Source organism: Pipistrellus kuhlii, unplaced genomic scaffold (genome assembly GCF_014108245.1).
Source record: "Pipistrellus kuhlii isolate mPipKuh1 unplaced genomic scaffold, mPipKuh1.p scaffold_m20_p_6, whole genome shotgun sequence".
Classification (NCBI taxonomy): Eukaryota; Metazoa; Chordata; class Mammalia; order Chiroptera; family Vespertilionidae; genus Pipistrellus; species Pipistrellus kuhlii.
In genome coordinates this window covers 66846518-66865492 of record NW_023425562.1, presented here as the reverse complement: position 1 = coordinate 66865492, position 18975 = coordinate 66846518, and the positions used below count along the sequence as shown (strand labels likewise).

At 37.5% G+C, this 18975-nt stretch overlaps 1 protein-coding gene across 1 annotated transcript in view; it reads right to left on the bottom strand.

Annotated features, from left to right (window-relative positions):
- MACROD2 (mono-ADP ribosylhydrolase 2) overlaps positions 1-18975 on the bottom strand; it is a 1879699-nt gene that overhangs the window by 600547 nt on the left and 1260177 nt on the right. The window lies entirely within an intron of this gene.

The window sequence follows — 18975 nt, the reverse complement described above, 5'->3', positions numbered from 1 at the left end:
CAAGATGGAAGGCTAGATGAAAGGATGAATAGGTAAATGAACCAATTCTTAATTTAATTTTTTTTAAATTTGAATATTCTTAGCCACCACTAGCTCTGGTAGATTTTTTATTTCATTGAAAGTTTAATTTCACAAAGTGAAGGATTTAATTTTTAATCACAATATTACAATTGCATTTTTAACAAGTTCACAGATAACGCCAATGCTGCTGATCTTGGGACTATGCAAGATCACTGAGTGGCAAGAGTTTAAAGAATTACTCACTGAACTTTCACACTCTAATCTCTCTGCTCATGTTGACCATTACCAGCCTGTCAATAAAGCTTTTTATGGTGCAAACAATAGGCAATTTAACTCCAAGTGACACTCAAAAGAAAAGTATATTCTTTTCTAATGTAAAAAAATCCAATGATATGTATAACTTCAGGTAAGGCTTGATCTAGCTACTCAATGATGTCTCTAATTACTATACCAAGTAATTGCTTGCCTTAGGGTAATTGGCTTATCTGAACCACATGTTGTGTACATATGCAGCAGTTTTGAACATGCTACCTGATGGGGAAGATGCCGAGTAATATGTCAGGTGCTTTTCTTTTCTTTTCTTTTTTTTAATCCTCATCTGAGGCTATGTTTTTATTAATTTTCTTTTTTTTTCTTCTTTTTTCTTTTTTCTTTTATTAAATAATTATCTGTGTACATATTTTAACATTGCGCCCCCCCATATATACCCTCCCTCCCCAGAGTTTTGTGTCCATTGGTTGTACTTATATGCATGTATACAAGTCCTTCGGTTGATCTATTATCTCCCCCAGATCTCCCTTCCCTACCTGCTGTAATTTGACAGTCTGCTTATTGCTTTACTGTCTCTATATCTATCTTTTGGTTCATCAGTTTATAATGTTCTTTATTTTCCATAAATGATTGAGGTCATGTGGTGTTTCTCTTTCATTGACTGGCTTATTTCACTCAGCATCATGTTCTCTAATTCCATCCAGGTTGCTGCAAATGATGAGAATTCCTTCTTTTTTATGGCAGCATAGTATTCCATTGTGTAGATGTATCATAGTTTTTGGATCCAATCATCTGCTGACGGGCATCTAGGCTGTTTCCAAATTCTGGCTATTGTAGATTGTGCTACTATGAACATAGGGGTGCATATATCCTTTCTGATTGGTGTTTCTAGTTTCTTGGGATATATTCCTAGGAGTGGGATTACTGGGTCAAATGGGAGTTCCATTTTCAGTTTTTTGAGGAAACTCCACACTGTTCTTGACAGTGGTTGCACCAGTCTGCATTCCCACCAGTAGTGCACGAGGGTTCCTTTTTCTCCGCATCCTCTCCAACACTTGTCGTTTGTTGATTTGTTGATGTTGGCCATTCTGACAGGTATGATATGGTACCGCATTGTTGTTTTGATTTGCATCTCTCAGAGCATGTTTTCATGTGCCTTTTGGCCTTCCTTCTGTCTTCTTTTGAAAATATTCTATTTAGGTCCATTGCCCATTTCTTAATTGGATCATTCATCTTCCTTTTATTTAGTTGTATAAGCTGTCTGTAGATGTTGGAGATTAAACCTTTATCAGTGGTAATATTTGCAAATATGTTCTCCCAAACAGTGGACTTTCTTGTTGTTTTGTTGATGGTTTCTTTTGCTATAAAAAAGCTTTTTATTTTGATGTAGTCTATTTGTTTATTTTCTCTTTAGCTTCCATTGCCCTAGGAACAGTATCAGTGAAGAAGTTCTTTTGGCATATGTCTGATATTTTGCTGCCTGTGGATGCTTCTAGTATTTTTATGGTTTCCTGTCTGATGTTTAAGTCCTGTATCCATTTTGAGTTTATTTTTGTGTATGGTGTAAGTTGGTGATCTAGTTTCATTCTTTTGCATGTATCTGTCCAATTTTCCCAATACCATTTATGGAAGAGACTGTCTTGACTCCATTGTATATTCATGCCTCCTTTGTCAAATATTAACTGAGCATAGTGATTTGGGTTCATATCTGGGTTCTTGATTCAATTCCATTGATCTATATGTCTGTTCTTGTGCCAGTATCAGGCTGTTTTGAGAACAATGGCTTTGTAATACAGCTTGAAGTCTGGTATTGAGATCCCTCCCATTTTACTCTTCTTTCTCAGGATTGCTGTGGCTATTTGGGATCTTTTATTGTTCCAAATGAACTTTTGGAGAGTTCTTTCTAGGTCAGTGAAATATGCCCTTGGTATTTTAATGGGGAGTGCATTGAACCTATAGATTGCTTTATGGACATTTTGATTATGTTGATTCTACCAATCCATGAACATGGTATGTTCTTCCATCTGTTTACATCTTCCTCTATCTCTTTTGTCAGTGTCGTGTAGTTTTCCGCAAATAGGTCCTTTACTTCCTTAGTTAAATTTATTCCTAGGTATCTTAATTTTTTTGGTGTGATGGTAAATGGAATTGCTTTTTTAGTCTCTGTTTCTGTAATTTCACTGTTGGTGTATAGAAATGCCATGGATTTCTTGGCATTAATTTTGTATCCTGCTACATTGCCAAATTCATTTATTAAGTCAATTAGTTTTTTAATGGAGTCTTTTGAGTTTTTTATGTACAATATCATGTCATCTGCAAATAAGGATAACTTTACTTCTTCTTTTCCAATTTGGATGCCTTTTGCCAGGTGCTTTTCTTTGTTCTTTTACTTTTTATATAATTCAAAAGCTGAGGTGTCCCCTATTATCAAAATTGCAAGTGGATTTTTTTACTTAGGTTGAGAGGAAGTTCCTATGTAATGGTTTCTGATAACTACTTATGCTCTAAAGGCTATGATTCAGTGATCTGAAAAACTTCCAAGAACTCGGTCATAATTCAAAGGCAGAGATTATTAAGGACTATAAAAAAAACCCACAAATATATGAATTATTGTGTCCTCTCTTTAGATTGAAACATAAATGACCATTAATTTATAATTTTTTAAATCTCCATTAAATATTCTCTGAACTCTCTACCCAATATTTAACAACCCTTTCTAAGCACATATACATGTTCTACCTTAAGTTTTTTCCTCCTCTTCTACAACCTTGCCCTCCACTTTTTCCTTGCTGTGATTCAGTAACACGGAGTTATCCTTAACGTGGCACATTGGGCTATGCTCATGGGACTGAGCTCCTAAGCAACTACTTCAGAAAAGTTAATAAGGAAAGACAAGAGTTTCTCTTTATTCTGTTTCCTTGAAGTTTGGGGTATTTGGCTTCCCTTAGTCTGGTCACTCCAGTTCTTCCATTCAGAATTCTGAAGAGCCTGGAAACTCAACCTTCATTTTCATTCACCTTTGATGTAGAGCAAAACTTGACATAAAAACACATAGAAAAGTTTCATATTTCAATGAGAAATGTCATGACATTTTGCATTCGCAGTGAGTGCACCAACTTACAAGATTATGTTGATGTGGTAGTGACTCTGCTATCACATCCAGGAATCAAAAAGATAGAAGAAGAATGCAAATATGTTAAAATAAAATCAAAGAATTATGGATTTTATTCTATTTTTCTCCTCTTGAATATGAATATACAGTATTTTCCTAGTTACTTATGGTAAGAAATATTTTTGGAAAATTAGAGCAATGCATATATGAATATCTTTGGTAGGTTTTATTAGGGAGTCTTTTAAGTATGTAATGACTCACCTATGATATTTTATGAGCTTTCATAAATGGGTAATTTATCCATATAAGTAATTTAGTTGTAGAAAATGAACATAGAGTTATATTTGGATCTTAATTACACAGGCCAGAACCACTGGAGTAGTCATTAGACATAATTATTCCTATGCTTTTCAGAAGAATGTACTGATCAGGGGGCATCTCACTCAGGTCATTTACAGGCTTTAAGAGGCCTGAAATTTTATGCTGAGTTTTCACAATAATTTAAATGGGGCAGTGTTTGTGCTAAGATCTCAGAGAATTGTCAATGTCCAGGTGGAAAACACAGCCTGGGTGTGTAGAGGCCCCCCCAACTTAGGAAAATCAATGCAAGAATCTGGATAAATCAATCAAAATGAAAATAATTTTAGATGAGGTTTTTCTTTAACCTACACTGTGCTGTTGCTTTGCTCTTTTAGCCCATATGCTTTGATATTTTAGTTCCTACATTATGACTGATTGACAAGATATGACATGGTCAAAAGCAACACATAAAGTGTATTAGATAATTCTATTAAAGGGATAGACTTTCTTCCCTTCTTGATCTTTTCTACTGTTATTTAATTTTTTTTTTAATATGGTGAATGTGCAAAATTAAATCCCCTTGAGCTTGCTTAAGCTCTACTCTGCAGGTCACCATTTGTCTCACTAACATAAAATTATAGGGTGTTTTGATGCTTCAATTGTTAGTATCAACTATCATTATTTACTGCTCTTTTACCATAGCAGTTGTACTTTTGGGAAAATAATAAGAAACTAATTACCTCTGACTTAGCATATAAACTTTTCAAGTGTTCTTTTTGCCCCCTAAATAGCAAGCATTGGGAACAAAGGAGGAGGCAGAGAGGAGAGTGTTGGGAGGTGAGATCCTATGCAGCCACAGGTACATCAAGAGGCATAGGAATATTCACAGCAACAGCAAGCTCAAGGCCACTTCCAACCCCATTCCCATGATGCTGTGCAGTGACCAGAATTAAGGCCTCTGAACGCATCCTCCTGTAGACTGGAATTTTGCTTCAGGTACTAATAGAAGGGCTTCATGGTCAGGAAATAAAAGATAAACTTGTAAGAAACTATTGGTCGTATTTTTCTCACAACTTCATACTGAGTCTAAAAATTAAATTGTACTCAAAGCATAAAATCTCAATATTTTGATACAGTATGAAGGGCTATGTAATTTGAAAACAGTTCTAGTACTAATTAGGTTAAATGTCGTGAGGTTAAAGGAAATCATGTGTTTTTTTTTTCTGTAAGATTTATTCAAAACCATGCAATTATAACTATATTGTATCTTCAAGGTCCCACCCATGAGATAATTTAATAAAACGTCCATCCATGCCAGGATGCAGCCTTTCAAAGTATATCTGAAAGAGAATGAGGTGAGGGGATATGCAACAAGATTTTCAAAATATGATTTTTTTTATCTTTAGACAAAAATAAAGTTCTGATAAAGTGGAAGCTCAAAGATAAAGTTATGATGTGAAGTAAGCCACTTTACAAAGTAAAAGCAGCAACACTATAGGTGAAGAATATTAAGAATCGCTACCAAAACTTTAGGCTAACAACCATCGAAAATTTCAAATTAATAAAACATTTTACAAAAAAAAAACAAATCATGATTTCTGAAGGGTTTCTATTTTTGGAATATGCCTAGATTGTGATTTGGTTTTAAATAAGTCTCTTTCTCCCTCTTCCACCCTGGAGAAAATTAGCTAATATGAAGTGCCCTAATCTGATATTCACTATCCAGAAATAGTTTTGTCAACATGGCAACTACCACTATCAAATAGCTGAGAGTTGGTTAATAAGCAAATAAGATATTAGAAATAAATCTGCATTGATGAAATAGGTGTTCAAACTATGTCGCTGGCTAGAGAAATTTCATGGATACCATCACCTTTCTATGAAGGAGTGTTTAAGAATCTAGAGATTCTGGCAGGCTCGGCCACCTAAGACTTGTGGAGTTGAGCCAAGGTCATAGCTCCGTCTAAAGCTACAATCACAGGTTGAATGAATGACTCCATGGGCTGATTCCAGGATTGGCTGCTTAAAATGAACTATTTAAAATGTTGTTGGCATGCCTACAGGTAGAGAGGAACTACTAAATTTACAGGATGAGATTGGATGACTTCTTTAAATATATTTTTATTGATTTCAGAGAGGAATGGCGAGGGAGAGAAGGATAGAAACATAAATAATGAGAGAGAATCATCGATCGGCTGCCGCCTGCTTGCCCCTTACTAGGGATTGAGCCCATCACCATGAGAGAGGCATTATTGTTTTGTCTAATTATAAAATATATTGTCAGCTCAAAAATTAATGCTATCATACAATATGTGTTTTCTTATCAAGATGCATTTGATGGCAGCAGCTAGTATGAAAAAACAAGAGATATTCAACAGTTCTCTTTAGGAGGAGCGGGTGAAGGAAGGCTCTGCTTTGGTTGAAACTTTCTTCCATTATCAATTGGCTAAGAATGTTTCTTGCTAACAAGTATCTTTATTATTTCCCAATTATATTTATTTACTATTTTAAAACATTCAGAAAAAATAAAAAAAATAAAAAGTTTAAAGCATAAAAGATGAATTTCTGGCCAGTGTGGCTTAAATGGTTGAGCATTGTCCCATGTACCAAAAGGTCACCAATTTCACTCCAGGTCAGGACACATGCCTGGGTTATGGGTTCAGTCCCCACTAGGGGTCATGCAGGAAGCAGCTGATTGATGCCTCTCTCTCTCAAATCAATAAAACATCTTTTATAAAAATAACTAAAAGATTAGAGGAACTTATCCAGAAAGGACAGAAAACAAGTGGGCCGGATGTTAACTACCAATTTAATACCCCAGGCTCCAAGGTTTCACCTTGTTTTGTTTCCGTAGCTCAAACCATCTTGGTTTTCACTATAACATGGTGTGTAGCATATGTTATTAATGTTTCCCCATGGCCCCTTGAAGCTCACCATTCCCAGTACATTCTCATCCTGAGCCTCTGTGGCTCTCTGGCCATGGATGGATGACCTGAATGATGGATATAAGGTGGGACGACTCTGAGATATGCTCCAGGTCTATCATAGGGTCTCATGGGTTTGAGGCCTCATTGCCCACAGCAGAAACCTGTTCAATACTGCACCTGATTGGCTTTTTGACATTCCCATTGTTCTTCCACATTCCCCTATCAATGGGTCCTGGCATCACCTTTAAAATCAACTCCATATGAGTCTGCTTCTGGGGGAACCCAGCCTCAAACAGTGCTCATATTAGGTACATGTGCTCACATTAGTATTCATATGAAGCACACAGTCTCAAACATTTTTATTCTCTTGAAGATATGGACAAACAGTCCCTTCTCTTTACTGCTATTTCTGCATTTCCTTGCCAGGTCTGGTTCTCCCCCTTGAAAGAATAATAAACTGACACATCTTGACTTTTGGAATTGCATATAATCACTATTCAAGAGGGGAAAACAAGAATTAGAAAATAAATACTTCCTGCAACTTGCTATTCAGAAAATAAAGGTAAGGAAGTAAAGAAATGAAATCTTAGGCAAACTTGATGCTCAATCATGAGCACCAATAATCATAAAATTGACAGTTGAGAGATTTAGAATGTGTTTAACGAGTCATTGGGTTCCACGTAGAGGTTATTTTATTTTACAAAACCTCAAAGATGACATTTGTGCACAGTTGATCTATCTCCAATCAGAATTGGTTTCTGTGGGAGCTTTAAAATAATTAATAATAATAATAATAATATCATAGGATAAAAACACATAAAAGGCAACCTTTGGCCTGTACCCTCCAGTTTTGATTATCAGTTGTAATTAAGTAAAGGTAGGGAAGAAAAGAGGTTCAGTATATTAATATTGAGTTGGTTAACAAGTAAATTAGATATTAAAAATAATTCCTTATTGGTAAAATGAATGGTGTTCAATATATACAGAGGGGAATAAAAGCTCAGGAATAAAAGTCTGCCAACCTGATGATCTGGTGGCAACAATTTCCTGTGAGACCAAAGGGTTCCTGAAGCAGAATAGATGAAATGACACTATTTTCACAAACCAACTCACTTCACCTTTTGAGAGATTCCCTTTGCTACACATGCTCAAAGATAAATAGAAACATGACTCTCAGACAAATATTTACAAATCCCGGCACCACAGAGCTCTCTCCTTCCCATCATGTTTTGTGTATTTCTACAGAGACACTCTTGCTGCTGCTGAAAGATGTCATCTCTGGAGGGTACAGGCCAGAGGTCACCTTTAATGTGGTTTTATTCTACTGATCTCAGTGGCTGAACAGAAGGGAGAGCTTTCATTTAGTGAGGTCTTTTATCCGACTCACTTCTTCTGGCATCTTCATGTGCTTTGCCCCTTCAGAGTTGAAGGTCAAAAGGAAGACCAGAAGATGTAGCATGCTTGGCACGGCAGATAAAAGAAGAGGGACTTTAAAAAGCAAAGGTCTGTTACAGAAACATGTATTTTTATCTTAGCTAGCTAGTGTAAAGCTCTGTTAGCTAAGGGATACTACCAAGGCCGTGAGCTACAAGCAAATAAATGCTGTCAAATATTTGCAGGGCATCCACTCCACCCAGCTAGCAACTGTCATTGGAGCAGGTCAGGAGGTTACGCTGAGGTTTATAAAGGACTCTGCAGAGGAGGGCATTTGTGTCTAAATTATACCTTCTCCACCAACATTCTGCTTATAGCATTGCAGAGTTAATTTTTTTAATCTGGTTTCAAAGCATGGGATCCTTAAAGCTTTATATAATTCCTGCATATTGGCTGTCTTCCACTATCTAAGAATTTAAGACAAAAATCAGCAAAATGAAATAGCTACACTGGGTCCTTTTAAAAAAAATGTATTTGATTTCAGAGAGGAAGAGAGAGGGAGAGAGAGAGAAATAAACATCAATAATGAGAGAGAATCATTGATCATCTGCCTCCTGCTTGCCCTCTACTGGGGTTCAAGCCTGCAACCCAGGCATGTGCCCTTGACTGGAATCGAACCAAGGACCCTTCAGTCTGCAGGCCAACATTCTATCCACTGAGCCAAACTGGCTAGGGTGTGGGTCTCTTTTCTTAATGGAACTTTTGAAGGAACTGATTTGAAGCTGAATTTTGGTGACAGTGGTCACTGGGCTGAGAGACCTTTAGGTCTTGCTGTCACTAATTAGCTCTGTGACCCTGTGACCCTGAGGAAAACACTTCCCGCCTCTCTGGGACTAGTTTTCCTCATGTGGAAAATACAGAAGTCACACTAGCTGAGTTGTAAACTTCTTTCCAGTCTGATTACTTTCATTCTAAGAATCATAGCTAACCTTCATGAACACCTACCAGGGCTATGAAGTATTCCAAAAATATATATACATATAAGGATTACTTCATTCTCACCACAAGCCCATAAAGTAGGTACAATATTTATCATTGACCCCATTTATGGATGAGGAAACTGAGACACAGATAAGTTCTGTGTCCTCTGTAAGATTATATGCCTAGGGAGTGGCAAAGTCAGGGCTTGATGAGGGACTCTGCCTCTAGAAAATGCTCTCCTAATCATCAGGCTACCTTGCCTCTGACCTCTGACCTCCTTAATGCTGTCCTAGAAGTAAATGATATAAGTTACACAGTATCTAAGGTCAGGCTCCTCCAAAGCAGACACTGAACATACTTTTTTTTGATAAAAGTATTTTATTTGGAAGTTGATTTCAGAAAATATTGTGAGAAACAAGAGGAGTGAGACTGGAAGACAGCAAAGCAGTACAGCCTCCAGTAATGAATGAGTGGCTGTGGGCAATTGGTTCTCAGTCCTGCTGGGGGCCCTCAGAGGAACTATGTAGAACACAACTTAGAGCTTGCCACTGAGGGATAATTGGCTGTTTGCACTCGGAGTCCTATCCATACTGGCTTCCTTGAGCCAAGCACACCCTCTCAGCCAGAAAATGTCTCTCACCCTGAGCTGCAGAAGTTTCCAGCAAGTAGGGGAATAGTAAGTAGCATCCTGGGTAGACTAAGTAGCAGGGGAAAGGTTCTGACAGCATGGGATACACAGGGCTAGGAAGTGTAGGAACCAGGGCTCACATGTAGGTCATTTGGCTCCAGCCTTGGCCTTTGAACAAGCTAATTATCTACCTTGACAACTGCATACGCTCAGAAGTTTTTAAGGTGAAAAACAGTCTTGTTTGGTCTTCCACCAAGGGTCTCTCTGCCAACCAGGCTGTGCTCGGTGCAAGGGAAGAATCCTGAACCATTCTCTCCTGTGGTTTAAGTCCAGAGTTGACACATCCCATGATTTATAAGCGGCCTGGGCTACTTAATGAGCTTGATCTGTGCCCTGAGCTAACTGCATCTTCCCCTGCTCAGCTGCCATTGATTAAAAATAATGCTTTCTTTGTTTATTCTGGACAATTTGTCTTTTCCACAAATGCCCCATTAGCTATCCGACTCATGTTTTAGTTCAATTGCCAAGACTAGTAAAGTTTATATAACTGCAAGATGATACATGGCTGCCATTTATGCTCTAGTTTAAGGCACTTAAAAAATATCTGAAGCAAAACTTTTCATCTTCTTTTAATTAAAGAATAAAACCCAGTTTGATCTTATTACTCTGTGAGATAACATTTCCCCAGTAAAAGACATTCCCCAAGGACTCTGATAAAAAGAACAAATATATTCTTATAATATGATTAATCCATATTAAAGATTCTCTTATTAAAGAAGGTCAGCATGGTTCATTTGATAGCTGGCTTAGCTTTCAGCCAGGAGGTCAAGGGTTCTTACTATTTGACATTCATAGACCTTGCAGTAGAATATGATGAAGTATTTTAGTAAGCAAACCGGACATGACCTAACAGACCAATAAAACAATGCTGGGCCCTTGTGCTGAGTGTGGCAATCACATAGTCATCTTATCCTCACATTGCATTGCAGGTGATTCAAATGTAGATGACAACTGGAACATTAAACTACCTCACTGGGTTCCTATGAGGACAATATGAATAAAAGTTTTCAATTTAAGGGAGGAAAAAGGATTTAGCAGTGAATAGACCTTTCAAAGGCAGAAGAAGAAAACCTGTCCTCTCAGAAATCTTAATCCATATTTTCTCATGTAGCCAGATAGATAGGAGAGCATTACTTCTATTCATTCATTCAACTGGTCATCATGTACTCATTCAGACCTTACTGTGAGCCAGACACTGAGAGTGCTGATGTTATCTTGGTGAGCAAAAGCTGACAGGTCCCTGCCCGTAACAACTCAAAAATCTGGCAGGAAAACACAATGACGGTAAAGAATTACACCAAGGTGAAAGTACACCTGTAATAAGAGTTGTGAGGCTGGAAAATTGCAAGATGACAGTTGGCAACTTGACCAGATTATAAAGGTCAGGGTTGGAAGAAGTCCGAAAGGCAATGTCACATGAGCTAGTTCTGTAAGATGGGGAGGAATCCGGGAGAAGTGTAAGGACACACTTTGAACAAAGAGAATCCCAGGGAAGAGAATGCACATGCTAAGACCCTGTGTTGGTGAGGGGTGTGGGGGTTAGGATAGAGCTGGAGCTCAGACTGCTTGAGAAGTTAACACAAGATGAGACCAGAAAGACTTTAGTAGACATTTTTGCTTTTCTCTCAAGCAGCATCTCATTTGAGACTATCTTCCTTTTGTTCCTGAAGGCTGGCCCACCTTGAGGTGCTGATTTGATTGCACATACACTTTTTGCAGGATGAGATACTTGAGGTCTGGGACAACAGCCTTATTTGTTTTCAACCCTTCCAACTTAGCACCAAAACTGGCTCAATCAGTCTCTATTTTATTTTAGTGACATAAAATTAACATGCCCTGCTAAAACTGGTTTGGCTCAGTGGATAGAGCATCGGTCTGCAGACCGAAGGGTCCCAGGTTCAATTCTGGTCAAGGGCATGTACATTGGTTGCGAACACATCAAGAGGCAGCTGGTCGATGTTTCTCTCTCACCGAGATTTTTTTAGCTCTCTATCCCTCTCCCTTCCTCTCTGTAAAAAATCAAATATATTTTTAAAAAATTAACATGCCATAGATGTTCACCATTTTAAAGTGTATAATTCAGTGGTTATTAGTATAGTCACAAACTTTTACAACCATCACCACTATCTAATTCCATTAAGACTTTCAGCACTCAATACAAACAACGAACAAAACACCACCTCATATTCATTAGCAGTCATTCCCCATCCTCATCTCTTCTTAGCTTCTGAAAACTAACTAATCTACATTCTGTCTTTGGATTGTCTGTTCTGAATATTTCACATAAATGCAATCACACAATATGTGACTATGTCTGGATTCTTTCACTTAGCATTATATCTCCAAGGCTCAGCCATACATGAATCAGTATTTCACTATTTTTATGGCTGAATAATATTCCATGGTATGAATATACCACATTTTACTTCTCTTTTCATTAATTGAGAGTCATTTAGGTTGCTTGGGGTTATTGTGAATAATGCTGCTATGAACATTCATATATAACTTTTTGTGTGAATAATTATTTTTAACTAGAGGCCCGTTGCATGAAGATTCATGAAAGAATAGGCCTTCCTTCCCCTGGCTTTACCCTGGCTTCCCAGGAGCCTGCAAATCCTCACTCCTTGCCAGAGCATTGCTCCTTAGCTCCCTCCACTACCCTCCCCCTCATAGCAGGCATCCCACCCCACTGCTCCATGCCAACGTATGCAAATTAAGCCACTATCTTTGTTGGGTTAATTTGCATACCCACTTCTGATTGGCTATGGGCATAGCGGAGGTACTGTAAATTGACATGTTTGTCTATTATTAGGTAAGATTCTCTTGGTTATATGTAGGATTAGAATTGCTGAGTCATGGTAACTCTCTGTTTTACTTTTTAAGGAACTTCTATACTGTTTTCCATAGTAGCCTGTACGATTTTATATTCCCATCAGCAATATATGAGTTACAATTTTTCCATATCCTTGCCAACACTAGTTATTGTGTGTTTTTTGTTATTATTATTATTATTATTATTATGTATTATTATTATTATTATTATTATTAAAGACAGCCTTGTACAGTGATCGGCAAACTATGGCTCCCAAGCAACATGAGGCTCTTTGGCCCCTTGAGTGTGGCTTTTCCACAAAATACCATGGCCTGGGCGAATCTATTTTGAAGAAGTAGCATTAGAAGAAGTTTAAATTTAAAAACTTTGGCTCTCGAAAGAAATTTCAGTCATTGTACTATTGATATTTGGCTCTGTTGACTAATGAGTTTGCCAACCACTGGCATAGTAGGTGTAAACTGGTATTTCATTGTGGTTTTGATTAGAATTTTCTTAAGGATGCTGAGCATTTTCATAGGCTTATAGGCCATTTATATATCTTTGAATAAATGACTATTCAAGTCCTTTGCCCAATTTTTAAACTAGGTGATTAATATTTTTGCTGTTGAAGTATAGCAATGGACACTAGAGCACTTATTAGATATTTGAATTATAAATATTTTCTCCCATTCTATGGGTTGTGTTTTCAATTCCTTGACAGTGTCCTTTGGTACATAAATGTTTATAATTTTAGTGAAGTCCAATTTACCTGTTTTTCCTTTTGTTGCTAGTTTGTTTGATGCATACTTAAGAAACTGTTGTCCAGTGCAACATCACAAAGATTCACACTTTTATTTTCTTCTTATACTTCTACAGTTTCAGCTCTTACACTTAGTTGCTAAATCTCTGTTGAGTTCCTTTTATTTTATAAGTAATGTGTGAGACAGGGTTGTTCCAAATTCATTCTTTTGTGTATGGATATACAGTTGTTCCAGCACAGATTGTTAAACTATTGTTTCTCATTGAATTGTCTTGTACCTTTTCAAGTCCTTATGCCTATATCACACTGACTTGATTACTATAGATTCCCAGTAAATATTGAAATTATCCTATGATTAAGATGCCTATGACTAGAATTCTTCGACTGTTATATGTCATTCATCAGCCCAAAGCACTTGGTTATTTTCGTTGATAATATATTAACAAACATGTATAATATGTGCTAATAATTTTACAAATATTAACAAATTAAATACTCCAGAGTAGGTACCATATCATCCCTATTTTTCAGATGAGGAAAACAGAGGGGTCAGGTAATTTGCCTCACATCATCTGTCTAGTAAAGTGATGGGTCTGGAATTGCACTCAGGCATTTTCATTCCCAGCTATAACCACTCATAATCATATTACATCTCATTGCAATATGGGTCTTGACCTTGGTAATCCTATAGCCAAATTTTACTTATAAAAAATTCCTGTGATATCCTCAGTGCAAGAGTGTTTATTTAAGCTTTGATTTGGATTTTTTCTTTCCTTGGGATAAATGTCTGTCAAAATATGTTATTCAAGTCACCAGTGATGAATCTAATATAACAAGGCTGGCTTTACGTCCCAACCAACAGTACAAGTGGATAGTAGGGTCTCTAGTTAGAAGACTGTTGCTGTTTCTCCTCTCTCATGGGGTCCTCAATGAGAGGCTTGCAATTATTCCTCTCTATTCCATTAAACAGTGTTACCTGGTCAAATCGGGAGGCAAAAAAATACAGCTTTAATACCTCCATCACTCTTGCAGACCAAATCACTAATGTGGTTTGACAGAGCATATATAAATATTTCAAATGCAAACATTGTATGTATTTGGAATGAGACAAAATAAATAACCAAAGCCATGTGTATGATGGGATCTCAAAACAGTGGGGTGAAACCCCAGAACCAAGAAATTTGAATCCTTTTTTCCTACTTGGCCATTAATTTCTCTCAGAAGATTTCTTATTCCTTCTTTTTGTCCTGAAGCTAATCCTGCACAGCTAGCTTTTCTCACAAGATCAATTTTAATCCAGAAATATGACCTGACTTCTCATTGGATAGAAGGCACACAACCAAGCCCCGAGGATAAACCTGTGAACTAGCCTCAATAAATAACCATAAAATGGTGAGATAGATATAGTTCCAAGACATTAAAGTATGTGATGTGCCTTCCAAAAGGATCAAACAACTAAACCATAGGGTCAGTGACTGCTTCCCAAAAGCAAGAGTCTTCCAAGCTGAGGCCAAACCAATGAGGACCGTGTCCAGAAACCGGTGGTGCCCAGGGACCCAAGCAGGAGATAAACTGGGGGCAGTCTGTGGCGCCAGCACAACCTGAGAAAACACACGGACTAAGCTAAAGGAAATACGTTCATATTTTACAGGTTGTTTTAATGTTGGTTTGAATTTAAGAGGAAAATATAGGTCTATTATAAGCCTTTAGGAGAAAATCTAAGTGAAGGAAAATGTTTTCTTTTTAACTAGCTGACTTCTTTCCAAGCAATTTTCTTGGAGGGCAGTGAGCATGGGCGGGTCTTCCAGAGTTGTTGCTGGTTGTTCTTGCTGTCACTCAGCATGAGTGGCTTCCACAGCTGCTGGCTCACCACAGCAAGTGACCCTCTCACACAGAAGAAGACCCTCTCAGAACAGATCTGGCAGCCTTTAAACCCCAACTCAGATTTTCTTCCTCCCTTGGGCAGAGGCCCCTGATGCCTCTTCAATGCAAAGAGTGTGCTTGTGCCAGATGGCCTCAATCTGGAATAGCTTTCTGTAATCAACCTTAGTTTTGGAAAAAAACAAACAAACAAAACAAAAAAACACACCAAAACTTAAATTACTAATACTCTTTCTTTAAAACAAACAAACAAACTAAAAAAATAAAACCACACACACAAAAGCATTCTTCTTCTTCAAAAAACAAACAAACAAACAAACAAACAAGAATTCCTTTACTTGTATGGCTCACATCTTTCTGTTCTAAACTCTATGTGATGTGACTCGTATGAATGAGAGGAAATGACTTCTAAAACTGTACCTCCCAAGTAAGTAATAAAATAATTAAAGAGGAATGTTTGAGCAATGCTAAAGGAAATAGAGTAAAGGAAATGGAGTAAAATAGTATTACTTACTAGATATACTTTTACAAAGTGAAGCTTCCAGGGCCAGTTTTATTTTTCCTTTTGGGAAATCGCCACAGGGATGCTAGCAGAGCACACGCAGTAAATTAGGGTCTGCCACCTTCTTTTGAAGAGCAGCTACTTTTCATTTCCCTGCAGCTTAACAAAATCACCAGGTGAGACCAGGGTGAGGACTGACAATGAAACCTCTCTGGGCTGGGATATAGAAGGAGCAGGTTGAAAGGACCCCATTAGTCACAGTTGCAGACAATGTGTGTTGCCTCTCTGATATCCATTTCCCCCTATTCCTGCCTAATAGAATTTTGTTTGATTGGGAACGGCAATGTGCCCAGCCCCACAACCACAATGCCTAGCTGACCTCGTGACACAATTGTAATCATGAGATGGAAGCAGAAGACTCCCATACCTGGGAGCTCTGAGTAAACACCCACTTTTCCTATTGAAAGCAAAGATATGGGTGCTTAACACAGTTGTGATAACTGGAACTGCAGGAGCCATCACACCCCCCATGAACCCACAACCAACACACTAAAGATGGCAGGGCAGAAAGAGAAGAGATGTTTAGATGGATCTTAACAATGTTGAGCAGCTGTTGACAACCTGCTCTGGACAACCTAACTCCGGAATCATAAGAAAATGGATATTTACAGGTGAGCTTATTTCTGACTCTAGGCTCCCATTACTCATATCCTCAGAAGTGAACAGTATCTTCTTCCTTCTCCTCCTCTATCACCACCACCCTCTCACTCTTACCTGTGCTTCCCCGCTCCCCCACACCCTACTCTGTACCCTTAAGAGCATCCTGATACATTAAAGTGAGTATCTGGGCTGGAATGAGAAGACCTTGGATCAAATTCCAGCGATCTCACTTAATAACAATGTTATACCAAACACTTAATTCTTCTGAATCTTAATTTCTTCTTGTATCGATATAAAAAAAATCAAGAAAACTATGAGTTGACAATCCCATTTCCTGAATAACAAAAAAAGTAATAGTTGCCTTAGACTCTCCCTGAGTCAAAAAGCGGGTGGGGTGAAAAAGCTCAATAAATGAAAATGAAGATGAGAGTAAGGGATAAACAGCAGTTTGTTTATCTTCTTCCTGAACCAGCATCAGCATCACCTCAGTTTTAACAACCAGAGTAAGCATTTCAAGAATATTCAGCCTCTTTGCTGCCTTGTCAATTTAGCACTGCTCAAAGTTACCTGGCCCTCTGGATGGGCAGCTACCAGAGCTGTGTATGCTCTGTATACTTCTTATTGCAAGAACATATAATTCTTCTCTGCCCAGAGTTTAATAAGTTAAGATGTAGAATAAATTTTATATATAATTTACATACTGGAGAGACAAATAGTTTCTCTCTGCCCCACATATTTTTGCTATTTTTGCTTCATTTTTAGCTAATGGGGGGGGGGGGGGGGGGAAAGCCAGAAGTGTAGTTGGTAAAGATATTCCTGGTGTTTAATTCCTTTATATGGGAAGCATTTTCCATAAGAAGACAGTGGAAGGATAAACTCCCACTATGATGTACAGATTGGGGTTGTGAGTTTAATAATTTAATGACACAATCAGATTCCTGTAACTCAAGGAGTTATGAATCATGTAATTTTTTACTTCTAATATCCACCTTAATTTTAAAAATATATTATGAAAAAGTACACATTGACAACATATGAGGCTAAAATTGCACCTACAAGAAACATCATATGTAAAAGTGTATCATCTACCCTTAAAAGTTTTTACAATTATGGTTGTTTTACTTGAATAGCTGTTGTACCACTAGACTGGAATTCCCCACAGAGAGCAGACTGCTCAAGCAGGGCCTTTCCTTAAGTCATATGACTGGAATATACTTTATATTCTTTATACAACAGACAGTACCTTTTGCCTTAACCATACTTTCCAAGGGCTTTCAGCTACCCTCTGGAAAATTCAGAAAAGACATTGTCAGTCCTAGAGTCAAGATCTAAGCTTTTATGAAGGAATTCTCTCCCATTCAATGGAACACCATAGATGGCTTGGCCTCACAATAGATGAAGAGCAATGGGATGTCCCCAGTAGACCCATGAATAATAATAAGTGAAACTTCAGAGAGAGAAGTTGGTGCTAGCTGGTGTTTCTCAGAGGTTAGAGTATTGGCCCATGCATTGAAGGGTTGTGGGTTTGATTCCTAGGCCCATGCTTAGGTTGCAGCTGATACCTGGCCTAGCCAATTGATGTGATGTCTCTCTCTCTCTCTCTCTCTCTCTCTCTCTCTCTCTCTCTCTCTCTATATATATATATATATATATATATATATATATATATATATATATACACACACACATGTATCTCCCTGCCTCTTATTCCACTTTCTCTAAAAATCAATAGAAAAAACATCCTTGAGTGAGGATTAACAACAACAACAACAAAAAGAGCAAAGTTGCACATTAAAGTCTTATATAGACTAATGTCCCCAATAAGAAGTCACCTTCTGATAAATGATGTACAGATTGGGGCTGTGAGTTTAATAATTTAATGACACAATCAGATTCCTGTAACTCAAGGAGTTATGAATCATGTAATTTTTTACTTCTAATATCCACCTTCTAATATCCATCTATTTTATCAAGAAGCCATGTAATATTAAAGCACAAAGCAAACAAAGACAAATAATTTTAGAATAACATTTTGCTACCAACAGTCTCAAACTACAATGTCAAATCCAAAACTTTCTGTGGACCTCAGTTTCCTTGTCCTTAAAATAAAATTATACTGAACAATCTCTAATATCCTTTTCTTATAAGATTCTATTATGGATCTTAACTATCTCCAATCTGAAGGAGACTCACTTATTTATACAATAGTTACACTATTAAGGCTATACATTCTTATGCCCAAATACTATCTGGGCAACATAGGAGTTATGTGACTTCTATTAAGTTATATAGCGTCTCTTAGCTCCAGCTGTCTCATCTGTAAAATGGGCATCATAAATATGGCACTTGATTCATAGGGTTATTAAGAAACTCAAAATACCCTAAAATTCCTTAGGATAATAACTGCTGTGAAACTAACTCAGTATGTGTTGGCTATCTTTATTATCACAGAAATAAATGGGTGGTCTCTGATGTTATGAGATTTAGATGGCATCATAGGCTTCCCTGACCATGAGAATTCTCCCCTACCCCTGTGCCAGGAATTTTACAATTTGAAGTAGATGTCTGTGCATTTAGAATATCCTGTTTTCATATGTAAGTAGTCTTGAAGGATGAGCAAATTAGGCTCCTATCAGTGATTCACTTTTTGATGAACATTATTTGATTATGTCCCTTTGGCTAGTTGA